We start from the raw sequence: 8880 nt of genomic DNA on the forward strand, positions 1-8880 counted from the left end.
CTCATGCTCAAGCTCTGCCCAGTATGGAGTCAGAGCCTCTTTCTGGTTACCTGTGGAGGACAGCCCCCTTCTACTACCTGCAGATGGAGATTTAGAACTCTTAGGTCCTCCAGCACTATGTCTGCCTAGATGTTGCTATGTTTCCCACCATGATGATAATGGACTGAACCTCTGAAACTGTAAGCCAGCCCCAATTACGAATTACGTGTTTACCTTTATAAGAGTTGTCTTGGTCATGGTGTCTCTTCACAGCAATGGAACTAAGACACAAATGCACATAAATAAAAGTAAAATAAATCTTAAAAAAAAGAGTGTTTAAAAACTTAGAGGAATACAAGAAAAGAGAAACCAAGGAGAAATTAAGGAAGGAGAAAGAAATAAGTAAAATAAAAGAGTTACTCTCTCAAATGTCAGTAATAATTTTACATTTAAATCATCTAAACCCAACAATTAAGAAACAGAAACGGCCAGAATAAATAAAAAAAATAATACTATTATGTTGTCTATAAATATGTTCATAAAATGCAGTGACATAAGTTGAAAATAGCATGACAAAGAACATTCAAAACCAATTCTAGTAAAATGTGGCTGTGGCAATATATTAAAGTACATGTTGTTAGAGACAGAAAGGAACATCATGAAATGACAAAAAGATCATTCCACCAGGAAAATATCATAATTCTAAGTGTTCATATACTAGATTATAGAGCGTCCCAATACATGAAGCAGAAAACAGTAGAGATAAAAGGAGAAATAGACATGTTTACAATTATAGAGATACATTAAACACCTGCCAGTAAAAGAATATATAAATAAAATTTAGATTATACTGATGTCTATTCAGCAGTTTAAAATATTTGCACCAACCACTGAACTGAGAATAGAACCCCCGTTGAAGGAATCAGAGAAAGAACTGGAAGAGCTTGAAGGGGCTCGAGACCCCAAAAGTACAACAATGCCAAGCAACCAGAGCTTCCAGGGACTAAGTCACTACCTAAAGACTATACATGATCTGACCCTGGACTCTGACCTCATAGGTAGCAATGAATATCCTAGTAAGAGCACCAGTGGAAGGGGAAGCCCTGGGTCCTGCTAAGACTGAACCCCCAGTGAACTAGACTGTTGGGGGGAGGGCGGCAATGGGGGGAGGGTTGGGAGGGGAATACCCATAAGGAAGGGGAGGGGGGAGGGGGATGTTTGCCCGGAAACCGGGAAAGGGAATAACACTCGAAATGTATATAAGAAATACTCAAGTTAATAAAAAAATTTGCATCTACATAATATAATGTGTATCTCAGAAAAACAATAGCATTGAATGAAAACCAAGAATTAAATTAAAAGTTAAGTTTCTTAGTTCCTTTATATATGCCACTGGGACAAAAGAGGCAGCACTGTTAATGGGGTAACTAACCACTTTCTGATTATATTCAAGTTTTCTACAGGATGGAATGCCATGTCTGATTCTATAACAGTGGTCAAAAGTCCAAGGTTCGGATGGTCATAGACCATGAACCATTATTGTTATTTTGCTAAATGGTCATGTTGTCAAATTGTCATCCAAAATTTAGTGTTCATTGACATGGGTTTTTCACAACCTTGGGCAGAGAAGCTTCTCTTTGTTGTGCAGAGACTCATAACTCAGAGCACAAGAGACTGTGAGTGCTTAAGTAGTCCCTAATAGAACATCTTCATCAAGCTCCCAAGCCTTAGGGATCATTGTGGAAGAAGAGACAGAGAGAATCTGAGAAAATGAAAGGATGATAAGGAGTGAACACATGAACTCACAGCAGCTGGCATTACCTGCACAAGGTCTGCACAAGATGAAACCAATCAAAGTTCTGTTGTAGACAAGGCTGGTGCTCTCTGAGGCTCACCCCTTACTGAGGACAGTTGATAACTGTTGGGGAATAAGGATCACTCTCCTTTGAGGATGTAGCTAGTAGTAGGTTTTCCATGTTCCAGTGAATGACCCCAAGTCCATGTGTATGTGATAAATACTAATTGGTATTAGTGGGTTGAAGAAGGAGGAGGAGGAGGAGGAAGAGGAGGAGGAGAAGGAAGAAAGAAAGAGAGAGAGAGAGAGAGAGAGAGAGAGAGAGAGAGAGAGAGAAAGAGGAGGAGTAGGAGTTGGGAGATATGTGGGAAGTTGCAAGGGGTAATTGGGGTAGATATGATATTTCTTTACATGTATGAAAGTCTCAAAAGCAATATGATATTAAGTAATATATACAGAAGAGTTAGACAAGCAGACAAAATGATACACAAACAATTACATAGACACTTGAATTAGAAACTTAAACAACACACAGAATGACTACATTTAATCAGAGCCCACTCAGTAGAAAAACAAGGTAGACAATTTGTATCTTAAATACATAGATTTTAAATTAAACATCTAGAGAGATCCTGTGATAGCAAACGGTTGAAACATAAGCATATGTAGACATGGGCTAAAGAAGTATTTGTAGGGAATGAATCAGCCAGTGAGCTAAAATTGGGTACCTCTTCTTTGGTAGGGAGAGATGTGCTGACATTTTGAGGTCAGGATCTTGGCCTCAAGCTTGGACCAGCTTTTCCAAATATGTCTCAGGAATGAGCCAGAAGGGATAGAGGGCCTCAGACCTAGCACATGGGTCCTACTGAAAGTATAATATTTATTCATTTTGGCAGTGACTCTCTTTCATTGTCCAAAATGGGACCCAGTCTCACCATAGTAACTCCTGAGTGTGCCTTTTCCTGAAAATCTCTGGGAAAAGGATCTTCTCAGCCCATAGAAATGAAATCTGTTTCACTTCAAGGCTAAAGTTGTCTAATTGATCAGGCCAGATTGACCTAAGGGGAAACTTTACAAACTGAAACTGGTAGAAGAGGAGGAAATGCTGTGTCCTGGTCTAGTCTGATTTCCCATATGTTTTCAGATTGGGAAGTGTGACTAGAGACATAGCCTTGGCAGGCAAATACCACTCACGTGCTCCTTCCCTGTCTAGGGGGCAAATGTTGGAGGAGAGGAAGTCTATCAGAGGATGGGGTATGATGGCATCTGCTTCATGGTCAGATAGATGTTGGTTGTGTGGGGAAGCCTCAGATGCCCAGATGTGCAGTACCTGCAGGCCACGGGTCAGGAAGAGGTGCTGGGCCTATGTAGGCAGGCAGGCTATAAGCACTCTCCTCACTCCATCAGATGTCTGTTTCTTTGTTTTCTCAGCTACCCTAGTTCATTTTCGTGGTCTTTTCCAGGAACCCTCAAAAGAATCAATCATTAACTAAGAAAATGTCTTACAGACTTTTCTAGGGCCTGATCTTATAGAGGCACTTTCTTTTTTTCTTTTCTTTTTTTCTTTTTTATTAACTTGAGTATTTCTTATTTACATTTCGAGTGTTATTCCCTTTCCCGGTTTTCCGGGCAAACATCCCCCTAATCCCTCCCCCTCCCCTTCTTTATGGGTGTTCCCCTCCCCATCCTCCCCCCATTGCTGCCCTCCCCCCAACAATCTAGTTCACTGGGGGTTCAGTCTTAGCAGGACCAAGGGCTTCCCCTTCCACTGGTGCTCTTACTAGGATATTCATTGCTACCTATGAGGTTGGAGCCCAGGGTCAGTCAATGTATAGTCTTTGGGTAGTGGCTTAGTCCCTGGAAGCTCTAGTTGATTGGCATTGTTGTTCATAAGGGGTCTCGAGCCCCTTCGAGCTCTTCCAGTTCTTTCTCTGATTCCTTCAACGGGGGTCCCGTTCTCAGTTCAGTGGTTTGCTGCTGGCATTCGCCTCTGTGTTTGCTGTATTCTGGCTGTGTCTCTCAGGAGAGATCTACATCCGGCTCCTGTCGGTCTGCACTTCTTTGCTTCATCCATCTTGTCTAATTGGATGGCTGTATATGTATGGGCCACATGTGGGGCAGGCTCTGAATGGGTATTCCTTCTGTCTCTCTTTTAATCTTTGCCTCTCTATTCCCTGCCAAGGGTATTCTTGTTCCCCTTTTAAAGAAGGAGTGAAGCATTCACATTTTGATCATCCGTCTTGAGTTTCGTTTGTTCTAGGCATCTAGGGTAATTCAAGCATTTGGGCTAATAGCCACTTATCAATGAGTGCATACCATCTGTGTTTTTCTGTGATTGGGTTACCTCACTCAGGATGATATTTTCCAGTTCCAACCATTTGCCTACGAATTTCATAAAGCCGTTGTTTTTGATAGCTGAGTAATATTCCATTGTGTAGATGTACCACATTTTCTGTATCCATTCCTCTGTTGAAGGGCATCTGGATTCTTTCCAGCTTCTGGCTATTATAAATAAGACTGCTATGAACATAGTGGAGCACGTGTCTTTTTTATATGTTGGGGCATCTTTTGGGTATATGCCCAAGAGAGGTATAGCTGGATCCTCAGGCAGTTCAATGTCCAGTTTTCTGAGGAATAGAGGCATTTTCTTAATTGAACTTCTCATCTTTTAGATAACTGAAGCTCGTGTTGAGTTGATATAAAACTAGCCAGCATAATGTCTATCAACAAATGAAATGAAAATGTAGCATGTATACAAAATGGAATATTGTTCAGCTGAAAAATAAAATTGAATCAGAAAATATAAGGTAATTAGATGGACTCAGAATGTATAATATTAAGTGAGGTCCCCTAAATGCAGAAAACAAAAAAGAAAAAAACCCACATATGTTCAAATTTGTATGTGGATCCTAGTTAGCATATTCTGTATATACATGTAACATGTAACAGCTGCTAAGTATGGTATCATAAAACATTTAGAAAGGAGATCAAGAAAGGTTAATCTTACATGATGAGGAAGGATAGAAGAAATGAGGTCATGAACGAGGACACAAAGCTAACCGTTTTTCTAATTTTGCTCTGCCTTAGATCTTTCTTTGTTCCTGGTAGGTTCACCTATAAAAACTGTAGCCGGCAATAAAATGTAAAACCCTAAGTAAAGCTCTGGGCTTCAGAAGGGCCATTCTAACTATGGAGGAGCTCGATGAGATGCATGGAGTTTGGAACAGGACAAAGGTTTGAATGGCTCCCTTAACCTAACCTTGTGTTGTTTTTATTTGTGAGTTAATTATAATAAAGTGTTTTCTTTTTTATAAGAAGCATGATTAATGACAAAGAAGAAATCTTAGACTAAAACAACTATTAAAAATGGCACCTCAGTTATTTCCACTTAGTTATTGCGTTAATTTTGTATTTTTCCTTATATGTAATAAAAATCTTTAACTAGGAAAAAACAGCTAGAAAGCTTCTTGAGAAGGGATTGCACTGTAGGGGTAGTTTTTATAGCAACTGAGAAAGTCAATTGCAAGAAACTCAGCTCTCACCCCAATGGGTTGAGATTATTTTGGACCCAATAGGAGTGACCATGGCTTTGGACAAACAGAATTAGATTACCTCAAATTCTATATTTCAGGGCTGGAGAGATGGCTCAGTGGTTAAGAGCACTGGTTGCTTTTGCAAAACCAGGCCATGATTACCAGCATCCACAAGGGGGCTTGTTACCATCTGTAACTCCATTTCTAGTGTAACCAACACCTTCTTCTGACTTCTATAGGCACCAAGCACACGCGGTACACATGCATACTGGCAGGAAAACTATTCATACACAAAATAAAATTAAATTTAAAAAGTCAGTATTTTAATGTGGCAGAAGTGAAGTTTCTTAGTAACAGAACAAAGGATGTTTCAAATCAAGACTCTATTACCAGTACAGTGGAAACAGCAGCTGTGCAGGGTATAAGAAAGTGTGGAAACCTCTGCTATAGCCCTCAGGTGTTGCTTGATAATATTCTAACTTTTGGATTGGTAGAAGCTAATGGTCTATTGAGATAATATGTCCTAAAAGGCTTCACCTGATGGCCAAATAGATGCTAGGTCAGACTAAGTATTGGGCAAGGAATAACTATTCAGGAACAACAGATAGCTCAAAAACCATTTGCAGTTAGGGTCTGGGCTTACAACATTCCAACTGGCACATTTCCTGAGTTTCTAGTTAGTTTACTATTCCATAATAGGTTCAGTGTAAAATATGGCTTTTGTCTGGAAACTCCTAGTGTAGATGGGTCTGAGCAGCAGACAGGAAAGCAGTGTTCAGGAGAGAATAAATGGTAAGGCCATTATGAGGGAAAAACGTCCACATATATTACTGCTTCAGATAGTTTCCTGTTGATGTTATAAATTTCTTTGATAAAAATCACCTTAAGGGAGAAAGGGTTTATTTTGGATTACAGTCTCAGGGAGACAGGGGGATGGGGGTACAGTCCTTCATAGTGCAGAAGGCACCGCAGCAGTATCCTGAAGCTGGCTGGTCACATTGGCAATAAAGAACAGAAGAAGAGGGGTTGGGGATTTAGCTCAAGTGGTAGAGTGCTTTAGCAAGCGCAAGGCTCTGGGTTCAGTCCTCAACTCCGAAAAAAAAAAAAAAAAGAACAGAAGAAGAAAAGAGAAAGTGTGCTGGGCTATAAAACCCCAAGGTCTTCCTCCAGTGACGTACACCTCCAGCAAGGCTATACCTCTTAGACGTTCCCCAACATTTCTAAATACCACCATTAACTGAGGACCAAGCATTTAAGGACATAGTGGACATTATACATACAAACTACAACAATCTTCAAAGTCCAGTAGCCATCATGATCCAGGGTTGATTTTTTTCTTTCTTTTTCTCTTTGTATCTGACATAGCTTAAGTGTGACCTGTAGAAGTATCACACTTAAAATTAAGGCAATCAAGAACATCGTCTGGTCTAATGAAGTGACAGTATCAGATGATGACTAGTTTTTGTCTACTTTACACAAAGAGTCACCTAGGAAGAGAGTATGTCATTTGCGGAATTGTCTCCACTTGATTGACCCATAGGCAACTCTAGGGTAGTTTTGTGATTAATGATTGATGTGGAAGGGGATCTCACTGTGGGTGGGGCCAGGCCTGGGAACTCTCAGAAAGCAGGTTGAGTAAGCCATGATGACTAAGCCTGGTAAGCAGCATTCCTCCATGGCCTCTGCATCAGCTCCTGCCTCCAGGTTCCTGCCTTGAGTTCTGTCTGTGACTCCTCTGTAGGCTGGCCTACAGGCTGTAAACTGTTATAATAAATAAGCCCCTTTCTACCTAGGTTGGATTTGGATCTGATATTTTATCACAACCGCAGAAAACTAAGACAGGGGCCAGTACTCTTAACAGCTAAACCATCTCTCCAGGCCCTGTGCCTCAATCTTTTAAGCAGCATCAATAGTAACCTAGGAATAGAATTACTTGGTTTTAGTTAATATTCTTTTTTGTTGGTAGGAAAAAATTTAAAATTTAAATGTATTTTTGGATTTAAAAATTTGCATTTAAAATGACAGTATCCCCCAAATGGAGTTTCTGTTGTAAGATTTCAAAAATTCTTTGCCAATTTAACAACTAGATCTTGAAAAAAAATCCATATTATATTGAATAATGAGAAAATTCTTGTATAAAGATGGTGAAAAGTTTTGAATGTTTTTAGACATGAAAGCTTCATTTAAGTAAGGGGCTGGGTTAGCATTCATAACAAAAACATGATTAATGAAAAGGCATATTATCTTATCTATAAGTTCACTAAAACTAAAAATTATTATTTTTAGCCCTAAGAATACTAAGCAAAATATTGACTCTCTTAAAAGTCTATAAATATCCAATTTAAAAGGATTTAAGGAGAGAAATGCTCAGTTATTCAGCATTGGTTTTAATGGTGAAAGAGTGGATATTTAGAATTAGCCATCTGGACTCACTTTAGATGATACCAATCTTGTTGGCAGCATCTAGAGAATCATGATCAGGAGCCAAGCGAGCTTACACCTTCTTCTCTCCATCAGACCTTTTCAGGGTATTGACTTTGGACACATCAATATCATAGAGTTTCTTCATGGCCTATTTGATCTGGTACTTGTTGGCCTTGAAGTCCACAATGAACATAAGTATATTATCTTCTGTCTTCTTCATACCTGACACAGGGATCAAGAGGAATTTGATAATGGCATAGTTTCTAAGCTTGTTTCTCCTGGGTGCACCCTTTCGATGGTATTTGGGCTACTGCCTTTAATGCTGGGAGGCAGAGGCAAGTGGATCTATGTGAATTTGAAGCTAGCCTGCTTTACATAGTGAGTTTTAGGACAGCTATGGCAGTGTAAAGAGACACTGTCTCAAAAATCGAACAGAAACATCACTTTTAATAGTATATGTATCCCATTAATGGAAATGACTTATATAGTTTTTACTTAATTTTTATAGAATGCCAAGTACTCATTTTATAAAGTGATAAGAAAGGCTTTCAAAATGAGTAGGAGTTTGTAAGTTAGCAAAAACCTTAATTATGACAAGTTGTCAGTGTCACTGTTTATTTGATAGGCCAAAACTTCTAAATTCTATTTAACAAGTAGTCCATTAGAATGAGTTTCAAGATGACTATGTAATTCAGCTGCAATGCTCCAAATAGGGGTAATTCTAACAGCGTTTCCCAACTTCTACATTTATTAGCTTACCTCTGCTTATGCCAGTGGCTATGCAGCAAGCGAAGGCTTCACCCAATGGGAAAACAAATAAACTTAGCGTTTCTATAAAATCTAATGACAAGTGTTAAATTTCTCACTTAGTAAAAGGATAAAGTAAAATCCTTTTAAAATCCAGTTTTCTATAAAAAAAAACCCATTTCTAAGAGCAGGAACAGATCCATTTTTTTTTTTGGTAGAAAAACATTATTGTAAACAGAGAACCTGGCATTGCTTTTATCTCACAATATTGAATTTTGACTTGAAAAGACTTCAATACTTTTGATTATAACTAACTTAGTTATACCTGGGTTAGTTTTTGTTTTCCTTAAGAAACCAGGCAGAAGACCTATCCCTGGAATGCAGAGTATAACCTGAGCACCA

This window comes from Rattus norvegicus, chromosome X (assembly GCF_021556685.1).
Source record: "Rattus norvegicus strain SHRSP/BbbUtx chromosome X, alternate assembly SHRSP_T2T, whole genome shotgun sequence".
In the NCBI taxonomy this organism is placed as follows: Eukaryota; Metazoa; Chordata; class Mammalia; order Rodentia; family Muridae; genus Rattus; species Rattus norvegicus.